Source organism: Myotis lucifugus, unplaced genomic scaffold (genome assembly GCF_000147115.1).
Source record: "Myotis lucifugus unplaced genomic scaffold, Myoluc2.0 scaffold_21, whole genome shotgun sequence".
In the NCBI taxonomy this organism is placed as follows: Eukaryota; Metazoa; Chordata; class Mammalia; order Chiroptera; family Vespertilionidae; genus Myotis; species Myotis lucifugus.
In genome coordinates, this window is record NW_005871069.1 from 5,522,774 (window position 1) to 5,536,312 (window position 13,539).

At 44.3% G+C, this 13,539-nt stretch overlaps 1 protein-coding gene across 5 annotated transcripts in view; it reads left to right on the forward strand.

Moving 5' to 3' along the window:
- EIF2AK3 (eukaryotic translation initiation factor 2 alpha kinase 3) overlaps positions 1-13,539 on the forward strand; it is a 107,412-nt gene that overhangs the window by 10,818 nt on the left and 83,055 nt on the right. For all 5 annotated transcript variants that reach the window (XM_014453147.2, XM_006085727.3, XM_023751414.1 and 2 more), the window contains exon 2: positions 8,192-8,321. The gene's annotated coding sequence lies outside the window, so the exon portion shown is untranslated. The remainder of the gene's footprint in view (positions 1-8,191; positions 8,322-13,539) is intronic.

Below are 13,539 nucleotides of genomic sequence, written 5' to 3' on the forward strand. Positions count from 1 at the left end.
GTTTTTCCAAGGCCCGGCCCCCCCCCCCCTGGGGGTGGAGGGGTCCCATCCTGGGGGGGCCTAACCCACCCTGGGTGGAGGGGGGCTTAATGGTCTTTTTTCCAGGCTGGCCATGCCCCCCCAGTGGGGGATCCCTCCCCCCCATGGGGGGCATGGCCCAGCCCTGGGTGAGGAGGGCTGAAGGGCTGTTTTTCAGGGCTGGCCACAGCCCCCTTCAGGGGTGGGGGGGGTCCTGCTGGGGGTGCCTGGCCAGCCTGGGTGAGGGGCTGAGGGCTGTTTTGCAGGGCTGGCCAAGGCCCCCCAGCGGGGACTCTTACTTCATGGGGTGTGGCCAGCCTGGGTAAGGGGCTGAGGGCTGTTTTCAGGCTGGCCACGCCCTCCCCCTTCCCCCCCACCCTCTGCGACCCAGGCCCTCAGCCTCTCCTTGAACGGCGGCCAGGGAGGGCTGGAAGCTTGCTTCCTCCATCACCAGGGACAACCCAAGCCTCCAGCTTCATGGCTACCGCCATCTTTGTTGGATAATTTGTATACTCGCCCTGATTGGCTGGTGGGCGTAGTGGGTGCCTGCGCACGCACTCCAGCCAGGCGGGAGCTTCCCTGGTGTCTGCTCAAGCCGCACTGCCCCGCCCCCAGCTCCCTGGCGTCTGTGCTTGCAAGCGGCCGGCCACTGTCGCCATGCAGCCCCTGGACCAGAAGTGAAAACCAAGAGCGAGGGGAGCACTGGGAATTCTGGGAATCATAGTTCTGGTGGCAGCACGAAAACCCGAGAGTACGGGGAGCACCAGGAATGCTGGGAATCGTAGTTCTGGTGGCAGACACGTTGTGGGATCTCCTAGACCAGTGGTTCTCAACCTGTGGGTCGCGACCCCTTTGGCGGTCGAACGACCCTTTCAGAGGGGTCGCCTAAGACCATCCTGCATATCAGATATTTACATTATGATTCATAACAGTAGCAACATTACAGTTATGAAGTAGCAACGAAAATAATTTTATGGTTGGGTCACAACATGAGGAACTGTATTTAAAGGGCCAGAAGGTTGAGAACCACTGTCCTAGACACTAGAGCAAAGTGAGCCTGGAGCAAGTTACTGTTGCGGGTGGGGGATGGAGGGAAAGCAAAGGTGAGAGACATAAATAAAGTCAGAGTGTCGAGGAAAAATTAAAAGGAAGATATCCTGCAACTTCTAGGAAATCTCCACCAATGGACTAAAGGAAAAAAAAAGACCTCTACTATTCTGTGAGCACAAAACCAAACTGGGTTGGGGTCTCAGACAATTCGCTCATATGATTGCGAAGACAGACAGAAACTCCTGGATTGGAGAGGGCTTCCCTGAGGGCTCCCAGTTTGGAGAGGGTGCAGGTCGGGCTGAAGGACCCACCCCCTGTGCACGAATCTTTGTGCACCAGGCCCCTAGTTCATTTAGAAAGGAGATTGTTGGCTACATCAAAAAAAGATTTAACCAAATCACTTAATTTTTTTTTTCTTTTTGTTTTTCAAATCACATTTTTAACTTTGTGGATTTTTTTCCTTCCCTCCAAAAGGAAATATGAACCTTTAAAATAAGCAATTGTTAATGTAGAAATTATCAAATCAATATAATGTTCTTGTGTCACCTGCCTGGCCATTGCATGGGAAATTTCTGCAGATAAAATTATTGTACTGAAGGAATTTAGCATGTACTTATCAGACTCTGATAAATTGAATTTAAATAGGCAGGTGTTCTGGGTAATTTAAGTCAAAGCAAACAGTTTTTTTAAAAATATATTTTATTGATTTTTTTACAGAGAGGAAGGGAGAGAGAGAGAGTTAGAAACATTGATGAGCGAGAATCATCAATCAGCTGCCTCCTGCACACCTCCTGCTGGGGATGTGCCTGCAACCAAGGTACATGCCCTTGACCGGAACCGAACCTGGGACCCTTCAGTCCGCAGGCCGATGCTCTATCCATTGAGCCAAAGCAGTTAGGGTGCAAACAGTTTTTTTTTTAAATTGGGTGTTCATTTTGGAATAAGGTCAGTTTTGCTTAGTTGAGGGCATTAATCGGAACAATAACAGGATAAGTGGCATCTTGATGAGATGTCTGGAGGAAATAAAAGCTGCACATTATAGTATGCTAGTAGTTGCCACTTATATAAACTTACAATTAACAGCATGATAGAATTATTGTTAGAAAACCTAAATTTACACTTCAAAATTCTGTTCAGAACCTCTTATTTGATGCATGACCTTAGACAGGCTACAACTTTTCATATTTTTCCCAGCTTTTTTCTTGTTTTTGTTTTATGTGAATACTAGTAATAGTATCTGCCTTACCAAGATTTATTGATTCAACAAACATTAATTGCATTTTTATTTATTTATTTATTTTATTAGGGGCTAGGCACTGTTAGGTACTGAGGGTAAAAAACATGGACCACTGGGCTTGTCCTAAACTCTCAGTCTGACAGAGAGAATGCGTGTTAAACAACTAACTATAATGAATGGATAATAGTGACGTAAGAGCAGTATGAGAGTGAAAAGAATGGAAGTGTCAAGTTAGTGAGTTCTTAACTGTGATGCTCAGGACAGTCTAGGTAGCAGGGGTGATGAGAGTGAGGGCACAGAGCAGTGGTTCCCAAGCTGGGGCTTCTGGACCCCTATGGATCTGCCAAAGTAAAAACGGGGATCTGTGAGAGATCAGTATTTTTAAAATAACCTGATGGAAATTGGACATTCATCGAGAAGACTAATTAAAGTCAAGTTTCCACAAATTTGGTAGTCAAAAAATAGTCATGGGATGTAAAGTATAGCATAGAGAATATACTCAATAATCTATCCTATCTAATAAAGCGGGAATATGCTAATTGACCCTCCCACCATCGCAAAGATGGTGGTGCCTACAGCCAATAAGGAGGGAATATGCTAATTGACTGTCACACCCTCAAATATGGTGGTGCCCATAGCCAATAAGGAGGTAATATGCTAATTGACTGTCCCACCCTCAAAAGATGGCAGTGCCCACAGCTAATAAGGAAGGAATATGCTAATTGACTGCCACACCATCAAAGATGGCAGTGCCCACAGCCACAAGATGGCTAGCAGGGGAGGGCAGTTGTGGGCAATCAGGCCAGCAGGGCAGGGCAGTTAGGGGCGACCAGGCCTGCAGGGGAGGGCAGTTGAGGGGGACCAGGCCGGCAGGGGAGGGCAATTAGGGGCGACAAAGCCGGCAGGGGAGGGTAGTTAGGGGCGACCTGGCCGGCAGGGGAGGGCAGTTCGGGGGGACCAGGCCGACAGGGGAGGGCAGTTAGGGGTGACCAGGCCGGCAGGGGAGGGCAGTTGGGGGTGATCGGGCAGGTAGGGCAGCAGTTAGGCGTCAATCAGGCTGGCAGGGGAGTGGTTAGGGGGTGATTAGGCTGGCAGGCAGAAGCGGTTAGGGGCAATCAGGCAGTCGAGCGTTTGGGAGCCAGCACTCCCGGATTGTGAGAGGGGGCGTTTGGGCTGGCAGTCGGACATCCCCCAAGGAGTCCCAGATTGGAGAAGGTGCAGGCTGGGCTGAGGGACACTCCCCTCCCCCCCCCCCCCGGCATGAATTTTGGGCACCGGCCAGGGCTCTAGTGTGTGTGTGTGTGTGTGTGTGTGTGTGTGTGTGTGTGTATATAAAAGGCTAGGTGTCCATCCATCTGACCAGTAGCTATGACATGCACTGACCACCAGGGGGCAGATGCTTAATGCAGGAGCTGCCATGATGCGCAATGGTCATTTAAAAATAAACAGCACCACGGACCTGGCACTGACAAACCAACACTCGGCTTTCCCCAAGTGGAACACAGGCCCTGCCACCACCCCGGAGCAACACCCCACCAAATCACAGCCAATGCTGCCAAGAACCCATGGCGTAAAATGGGGCCCACAGTACAGCCCGAAAATGGTCGCTGTGGGTGCCAGGTAATGACGTCATGTAGCAACGCCTGGCTTTCTCTCCTTAGCAATTAGCCTCCTTAGAGTTTCTTCAGCCCAGGAACCTGACTTGCTTTATAGCCAGGTGCAAACATTTCATACTTTAACCAAATGTCTGTGAAGCGTTTTCACTTGCCTCATCTCATTTGATCCTCACAGAAGTCTTGGAGTAGGTAGATAGGAGACTCGATGGAATCCTATTTTCTTTTCATTAGCAAGAAAACGGAGATTTAGAAAGCTTAGAAACTTGACCTGACTGAAAAGAAGTAAGAAATGGTGGACCTTGAAAATGACTTTAGGTTTTCTTACTGCGCAGAAGATAGTCAAACACTGCTGCAGTTAAATATTTTACCCTTTATTCTCCCTGCATGATCTATAATAATAATCTGTTTCGTGTTGATATTTACTGCTGTGTTGCTGACAATTACCTGAAAGAGAAGTTGGGGTGCTTCACTGCGCTGGAAAAAGTTTAGCTACATCAGAAAGCAGGTCTAATTAAGCAAGTTTATTCTATAAATATAAAAGGCTAAGTTGACTGGCACATGCTCAATACATATAAAACTCTCACTGACGCCAATCACATGAGTGTGTTTCGATCTGTCATTGTCGATCATAAATTTGGTTGTCACTTCTATTAAAGAGAAAGGACGAATAGCGACATTAAAATATTTCTTCTAGTTAATTTCCTTTCAGTGTGCACAAATCCGTGCACTGGGACACTAGTATTGTAATAAGTATGTATGGTAGGTACTGAAAATATCGGGGGAGCACTTTGTGAAGTATATGACTGTCCACTATGCTGAACAGCTGAAACTAATACAAAATAATATTGAATGTGAACTGTAATTAAAAATAAAATTTTTAATTTTTTTGTTTTGATTTTTTAATCCTCACCTGAGGATTTTTCCATTAATTTTTGTTTTGTTTTTTAGAGAGAGTGGAAGAGAGAGGGAAAGACAGAGAGAAACATATATCTGAGAGAAACACAGCGACTGGTTGCCTCCTGCATGAGCCCCAACCAGCAGGGCCCAGGCCAGGGAGGAGCCTGTAACCAAGATATGTGCCCTTGACCGGAATTGCACCTGGGACCCTTTGGTCTGCAGGCTGACGCTCTATCCACTGAGCCAAACCGGCTAGGGCTAAAAATAAAATTTAAAAAATATATATCACCAGGAAAAAAATTAAAAGTCAATGTTTCTTTGCTTTGAGCTGATTTATATCAAACTTAATATAGTAATTTTAGCTACTTCTTTCCAGAAATCTTGAATATTTTGTTTGGTACTTATATATTTCCCGTAAAGATGTGGGAATTCACTAGAAGTGGTGTTTATTGGGCAAATGAAATCATTTAAGACTTGAGACAAAATAAATTAACAAAGGAACTTTGTTGAAAAGGTTAGAAACGTGTGTGTGTGTTGGGGGGGGGAGGTGGTGTGGAGGGGGCAGGCAGAGCTGTGGGCCATACCTAGGCATGTGGACTTTATTTAAAGGGCAGATGGAGCATCAGAAGTTTACATGGTTTCTTTTGTGGAAACAAAACTGTTGGAAGAGCAGAAGGGAAAGAGAATATGTCAGAAAAGCTTTTAAAAGTGTTCTAATGATTAATGAGACTCTGTTCCAGGGCAAGGGCAGTGGTAATGAACAAGAAGGGAAAGATTTAGAAGAAGCTAAAGTAATAGAATCAAGAGTACATGATTGTTGTTTAAATGTAGAGTGTGAGGGAGCAGGTAGAGTTGATGTAAATGCCAAAGCGGGGTTGGGAGAGAGAGGAGCTGTAAATACTGTGTGGGTGTGGGAGCTGTCATGTAATAGGTGAAGCTGTGGGCGTTGGAGAAACCTAGAACTCCATGCCTGCTTGTTCATGATTGAGAGCAGGAATGCGAGTGAGGATGGGTGCAGGGTCTGGTGCTGTGGAATCCAGGGAAAGAGGAATGCCCAGAATGAGGAGCTGCACATTGTCACCTGCTGCCACAGGGACACACCTTACTAGGAGAATGGATCTGGCCATTGGGAGAGGAGGTCGCTGATGACCTTTCTGGAGAGGAGCTAATAGTGCTTATTGTTCAGTCATCCAAACACTGCCTTAGGAAACTAAAGCAAGGTTAGGTGAGAGAGAGAGTTTACTGACAGAGTTGATCAATATGCCTTCTTCATTCAGGTAATAATAATTTCACTCTAAGAAAATAGTCCTTTCAGCTAAATCATGTTTGCCAAATGGGCCTTAATATGAGACTCACCTGGGGTACTTGTTAAGATCCTGTGGGTCTGGAACCTGTGAACCTTTACTGGTTTGTACAGGCACTCCACCTGACTTTTATGATCAGGGGTATTTGCGTTCCTCTAAGCTAGGTGAGCTAGCCATACAGGCAGACCTGGGAGATTTTACGGGTTTAGTTCTAGACCACTGCAATAAAATGAGTAACACAGTAAGCAAGTCATAATCAGGAGAATATGGTGTTCTGGAAACCGAGTTAAGAGTGTGTTTCATGGTGGGCAGGAGAAGTAGCTGATCAGAGGTCAAGTGAACTGAGACCTGACCATGGGGTTTTCAATGTGAAGGTGATAGGTGACTCCGGCAAAAACCTTTTCAGTGGAGTGGTAGAGACAAAAACTTGATTAGAAATAGTTGGATTTGGAGACAGAGTATATAACAACTCTTTCAAAAAATTTGCTCCTAAATGGGCAAGGAATGAATTGGAAGCTAGAGGGGGAGAGTGGTTGTTTGTGTGTAATCTGGGTTGGTTTTTATGTTGGAAGAAATCATAGCAGATTGGACTACTGAGAGGAATGGTCTGATAGAGGAGAATCATTGGTCTGGAGGCAAGAGTGGAGATTTGCAGGTGTGAGTCCTCATGTATGCATGAGGGAGAGATCTCTTGCCTAGGTGGAAATGGTGGTGGGGTTGGGAGTGTGGACTGTTTCCCACAGTAACAGGAGAAGGAGAATACATGGGTCCAGGTGCAGATAAATGGATAGATGTGGTGGTGGGAAACAGTCTTATTGGATTATTTCTGTTTGTCTCCGAAAAATAGGTAGCATAGTCCCTGAGATGCATGAGCTTGGAAGAGCAGGTGTCAGAAATTTGAGGAAAAATGAGAAATTTAATAGTCAACCTAGGACAGTGGGCAAGTGGATAGAATAGGGAAGTGTCATAAGATTGTTGAGCATCAGTAATAGCCCCTTTGAGGTTTGGTGATCATAATTAAAGTGAGACCAGTCAGCATGGTTATGTGTTTCTTTAGCCACATCCAACTGCACAGTTGCAAGAATGAAAAAAAGGCAAAAAGTTAAATTTAATGAGGGTTGGAGTTCTGCCAGTCAAGTGTGACATGCAAGAGAGGAATAGCGGTTGAAGGTGTAAGAAAGGAAGTGCTTAAAATGAAGGACTGTGGAATTTCAACTGGATAAGAAAGAAGTGAAAACATAATGGTAGTGAAGGTAGGTAATAGGATCAGTATGGTTTGTAGGTTTGGTGCGGTCAGTGGTTTGTAGGAGTCAGGAAAGTAGGAGGTGAGCTGGAAAGGGGTTGTTGGCTCGGGATGGGATGCTTGAAATTTCATTGGGACAGGAAGTTGTGTTTGGCAATGATAAGGACAAGGGTCTGAACTTGGGAGTGACTGAGGCAAGGTAGACAGATCATGAAACTGAAAGAATTTGTTAATAGTGACAGTAAACCAGGACCTAAAATCCTCATGGAATGGGGCTAGTGACCAGAGGGGTAATAGTTGGAATAGTCTGATCCTGAGGATTTTTAGAGAGGAGAGAAAAAAAGTAGTCTGGGGACGGTGGCAAGGTACAAGGAATACACCTACCCTATCACTAGATGCAGCGGTCAAGGTTGTGGAGAAAACAGTTATTGCTTCCAAAGCAGTGTTCTCAGGGAAAGCCAGATTTCATTAGAGCAAGAAGGAAAGTGAGCATTCAGGGAAGACTTCAGGATTGGGGAAAATAGAAGAGAACAGAGCTGAGAATGTTGAGTTTCATATGGGGATTACAGTGTGGGAATGAGGGGTTCCCTAGTAGTTTGAGACTTTTCATAAGTGATGTAAACAGATAAAGGACACAGTGCAATTGTCTTGGAGGCTAAAGGCAGATAGTAGTGGCAGAATAGTAAGTGATATGAGGAGGTGGGCCTTGCTTCTCTCCTGCAAGTAGAAGCCTGGGAGGGGCTGGTTTTCTTTCAAGTGTGTGGAGTAGGGGCTCAATATCTTAGATATCTTTTAAACTTTTTCCCATTAATTTTTAAACTTACAGATCATTAGTGATTATCAGCACTTTAGATGGGCGAATTGCTGCCTTGGATCCAGAGAATCATGGTAAAAAGCAATGGGATTTGGACGTGGGATCTGGCTCCTTGGTTTCATCCAGCCTTAGCAAACCAGAGGTAAGAATTTTCATTTAACAGAAAAACTCAGTTGTAATGAGCAATTGCTGATATTAATACTATTTATTTGCTTTAGAATTGGGGCTCAGGGCCCCATTGCTTAGGTGTGAGGCCTGTATGCCTCTTACTATGTCCCCTTGGGGCAATTACTTTTTTGTTCCTCAGTTCCCCTGTTGTAATGAGGTAGATGATATTGATCACCTACTTCTTAGGGTTGTTTTGGACATTAAATGAATTAATCATATAAATGAATAACTAAGGATACTATCTGCTATATCAGTATAGCTCATTATTTGAGCTGTAACATGCTCATTTGTTATTCTCACATAGTCCCTAAATAATAAAATAAATATAAGTAACTTAACTGTGCTTTAATAGTTAGAAATACGAGGGTGGAACAAAAGTAGGTTTACAGTTGTAAGTATGCAAAACAGTTTCTTCTTTTTTTTTAAACATCGGTGTATATTGATTGGTTGCCTCTCACGTGTGCCCTCATCAGGAGATTGAACCTGCAGTCCAGGTGGGTGCCCTTGACTGGGAATCGAACCCAAGACCCTTCAGTGCATGGGCTGACGCTCTAACCACTTAGACACATTGGCCAAGGCCAGAGTTTATTCTTGTACTATTATTTATTAATTATTGCATTATTTTCTATCTGAACAACTGTAAACCTACTTTTGCCTCACCCTGTACATACTGCAAAACCTCATAAGTGATTCTTTCTGTACATTTTCCCTCCAGTGTGCATCCTTATTGTAAGCATAATTCATCTGAAATTTTCTTGGAATGTAATTTTAGACAAATTTGGTTATTTGCAAAAAGAGACCTGCTTCCAGAACTACTCTGCCACGTGACTCTAAGACTTGGGTAGGTGGCTTAGCCCCTCAGAGTGTTGGTGTCCTCATCATGAAAGTTAGGACATTGCCTGCCTTGAGGAGGTTAGGGGAATGCATAAACGAGGCAAGTATTTTCTCATGTTTAGTCTTGACTCTGATGGATTAGTCTCACTTTTCTGGAGCTTTATTCTCCTGTTTAAATTATTTAAAACTAGAGGCCTGGTGCACAAAATTTGTGCATGGGAGGGGTGTCCCTTAGCCTGGTCTGCACCCTCTCCAATCTGGGACCCCTCAGGGATGTCTGACTGCCGGTTTAGGCCCAATCAGGATCAGGCCTAAACCGGCAGTTGGACATCCCTCTCACAATCCATAACTGCTCACCTGCCTGCTTGCCCCTAACCGCTTCTGCCTGCCAGCCTGATCATTCCCAACTGCCTTCCCCTGCTGGCCTGATTGCCCACAACTGCCCTCCCCTGCTGTGACCTGCCTCCTCCGCACAAGGCGGGGAGACGCTGGGACTGGCCTCCTCCACGCCATGTGGAGCCACGGGACCCCTAGGCCTCACCACACAGAGCTGCTGCCTGGCCCCCACTTCTGCTGTGCACATGGCCACTTTGTGATGGCCATCTTGTGATGACATCGCTTGCGAGGGCACAAGGACCACCTAGGCCAGGGGTGGGCAAACTTTTTGACTCGAGGGCCACAATGGGTTCTTAAACTGGACCGGAGGGCCGGAACAAAAGCATGGATGGAGTGTTTGTGTGAACTAATATAAATTCAAAGTAAACATCATTACTTTGAAAAAGGGTACGGTCTTTTTTTTTTTAGTTTTATTCATTTCAAACGGGCCGGATCCGGCCCGCGGGCCGTAGTTTGCCCACGGCTGACCTAGGCCCATGGTCGGCAAACTGCGGCTCGCGAGCCACATGCGGCTCTTTGGCCCCTTGAGTGTGGCTCTTCCTAAGCCTTAGGAGTACCCTAATTAAGTTAATAACAATGTACCTACCTATATAGTTTAAGTTTAAAAAATTTGGCTCTCAAAAGAAATTTCAATCGTTGTACTGTTGATATTTGGCTCTGTTGACTAATGAGTTTGCCGATCACTGGTCTAGGGCAATGTAATAACCATTTTGACAAGTGTGACGTGATATCTCACTATGGTTTTGATTTGCATTTTATGATGATTAGTGATGTTGAGCATCTTTTCATATACCTGTAACCCTGTGTATGCCTTCTTTGTAGAAATGTCTCTTCATGTCTCCTGCCTACTTTTTGATCAAATTGTGTATTTTTTTTATTGAATTGTATGAGTTTCTTATATATTTGGATATCAACCCCTTATTGGATATATAGGATGTCCCAAAAAATGTATACACACACTTTGAATAATTAAACACATCTCATTTAAAAAATTGGTCTATCAGCTATTAAAGTATATATACATTTTTTGGGACACCCTGTAGTATTTGAAAATATATTCTCCCATTCACTAGGTTGTCTTTTTGTTATGTTGATCATTTTCTTTGCTCTGCAGAAAGCTTTTTAGTTTGATGAAGTCCCATTTGTCTATTCTTGCTTTTGTTTCCCCAATTTCAAGTAGTTTATTACCTATGTTTTATTCTAGGAGTTTTGTGATTTTAGGGCTTACATTTAAGTCTTTAATCTATTTTGAGTTTATTTTTGTGTATGGTGTAAGACAAGCATGGCAAACTCCTGGCCTGCAGGCTGCATGTGGCCCACAATGGATATATTTGTGGCCCAGTCAATATAACTTAATTTTTACAATATCCTGTTATACATAATTATTAATAACTAGAACTACAACATTCGCTAATGACTGATTACTATAATCATGTTGCATTCATTTCCCCAATGCGCAGGCATACCATGTCTCTTCACTAATCCTAGCAGAGAATATTTTAGCAAAAAGCTCACTGGCTACCTTCCATGCAGGAGAAGAATCCCAAGACCTCTTTGTATTATCGAGACTTAAACTTTCTACCTCACAGAAAAGCAAAAAGAAAATCTAAAGTTATTTAACCATTTGTGATAGCATGATGGGTTTACTACATTTTACTGCTGCCCTGAGTTTGTGGAAGCATTTCTTGAGACTGTTTACTGTGTAGACATGTTGATGACAACAGCGTTGTTCCCAGCAGTGTAATATAACCTGATGTACTGTACAGGTTCAGTAGTGTGATCCTTACAGGGATTTTCCTGAGGTGGGTGTTGTGGGTCTCATTTTGTAGAAGAGGAAACAGGAGCGTGGAGAAATTAATTGCTTGGAGTCGCAAACAGATTAGGTGATAAAACTGGGATTGAACGTAGGCTTGCCTGACTGCATCCCATTCTGCTTGCTCTGGAGCCTTTTCCCTGTCTTGTCTGTACCTCCTTGCATAAGCTTAGGCTGTTCATCTCGTACAGCGGATCTCAAACTTTATGGTTCCCTTTACATTCTTAGAAATCATCGAGAGGTCCAAAGAGCTTTTTATCCCCCAGATTATATCTGTCTATACTTAAACCATCTTAAAAATTAAAACATAAATTTTAAAAAGACTTACTTATTAATTCATTAAAAAGACTGTGGGCCCATTGTATGACAGCATAAACAGCATATTTTTATGAAAAAAAAACTATATTTTCCAATACAAAAAATTTAATGAAAAAAGTGGCGCATTGTTTTACATTTTTGCAAATCAGTTCAATTTTTGGTTTAGCAGAAGAAAATTGGATTTTTATGTCTGCTTCTGCATTTACTGTGTTGCATTGTTGTTTTGGTTGAACTATATGAGGAAGAAAATCCAGACACATCCTATATATTAAAAGGCTAATATGCAAATTGTCCCCTCTACCAGGAGTTCGACTGGAAGTTCGACCAGGGGATGGGGATTGTGGCCAATCACCCACGGCCCCTCTCCCCAGCCGCCCCACCTCCGAGAGGCCCCCTCCCATCAGGGGTGGGGCCGGCCAGACCCTACCTGTGCATGAATTTCAGGCACTGGGCCTCTAGTAAATATACACTGAGTGGCCAGATTATTATGACCACCTGACGTTTGTAGGCAAATTAGCCATACACTGCATTGTATGGGATATGGAAGCTGAAGGCCTGTTTGAACACCTTTGCTGTCTGCAGTTACCAAGATAAAACATCTCCAATTGGCATAGGAACACAAGGATTGGACAGTCGAGCATTGGAAAAAAGTCATGTGGTCCAGTGAATCACATTTCCAATAGCATCATGCAGATGGTAGAGCAGGGGTGGGCAAACTTTTTGACTTGAGGGCCACAATGGGTTCTTAAACTGGACCGGAGGGCTGGAACAAAAGCATGGATGGAGTGTTTGTGTGAACTAATATAAATTCAAAGTAAACATCATTACATAAAAGGGTACGGTCTTTTTTTTTTTTAGTTTTATTCATTTCAAACAGGCCGGATTCGGCCCGCAGGCCGTAGTTTGCCCACGGCTGTGGTAGAGTGAGAATTTGGCAGAAACAGCATGAAAGCATGCACCCCACATGCATGAGTACAACCCTTCAAGCTGGTGGGGTAGTGTTATGGTTTGGGTCATGTTTTCCTGGCATGATTTGGGCCCTTTAATTCGTGTGACACAACATACCTAAGTATCGTTGCTGATCAGGTTCATCCTATCATGTTGATGGCGTATCCCAATGGAGATGGCTTCTTCCAACAAGACAATACACCATGCCACGGTGCTCGTATTGTGCAGGAGTGGTTTCAAGAACATGAGGGAGACTTTACCTTGCTTAGGTGGCCCACAGAATCACCAGATCTCAATCCAATTGAGCATTTGTGGGACGAAGTTAAAAGAGCCATCAGGCAACTGGTTCCATAACCATCAATCTCACAGAACTGGACAGTGCTATTCATCAGGCATGATGTCAGATTCCTTGCATCACCTTTCAACATCTCGTGGAGTCAATGCCAAGAAGAGTTGCCACAGTATTGAAGGCAAAAGGTGGCCCAACGAAGCACTGATGGGGTGGTCATAATAATCTGGCCACTCAGTTTATATATATATATCCCACATTCAAAGGCTGTTAAATTGCGTTGTTTACCCATATCTTCAGAAAAAAATCACTTCTGTCATGGTAAACAACCTGCCTCCCTATTTATAATGGTCTGGCCCTCTAGCAACTTCAGCGTGAAATTATAGCTAATTTGCCTACAAACATCAGGTGGTCATAATAATCTGATCACTCAGTGTGTGTGTGTGTGTGTGTGTGTGTGTGTGTGTACACTAGAGGCCTGGGCCTAAACCGGCAGTTGGACATCCCTCTTACAATCCTGGACCGCTGGCTCCTAATCGCTCACCTGCCTGCCTGCCTGGTCGCCCCTAACTGCCACCCCCCCCCCCCACCGGG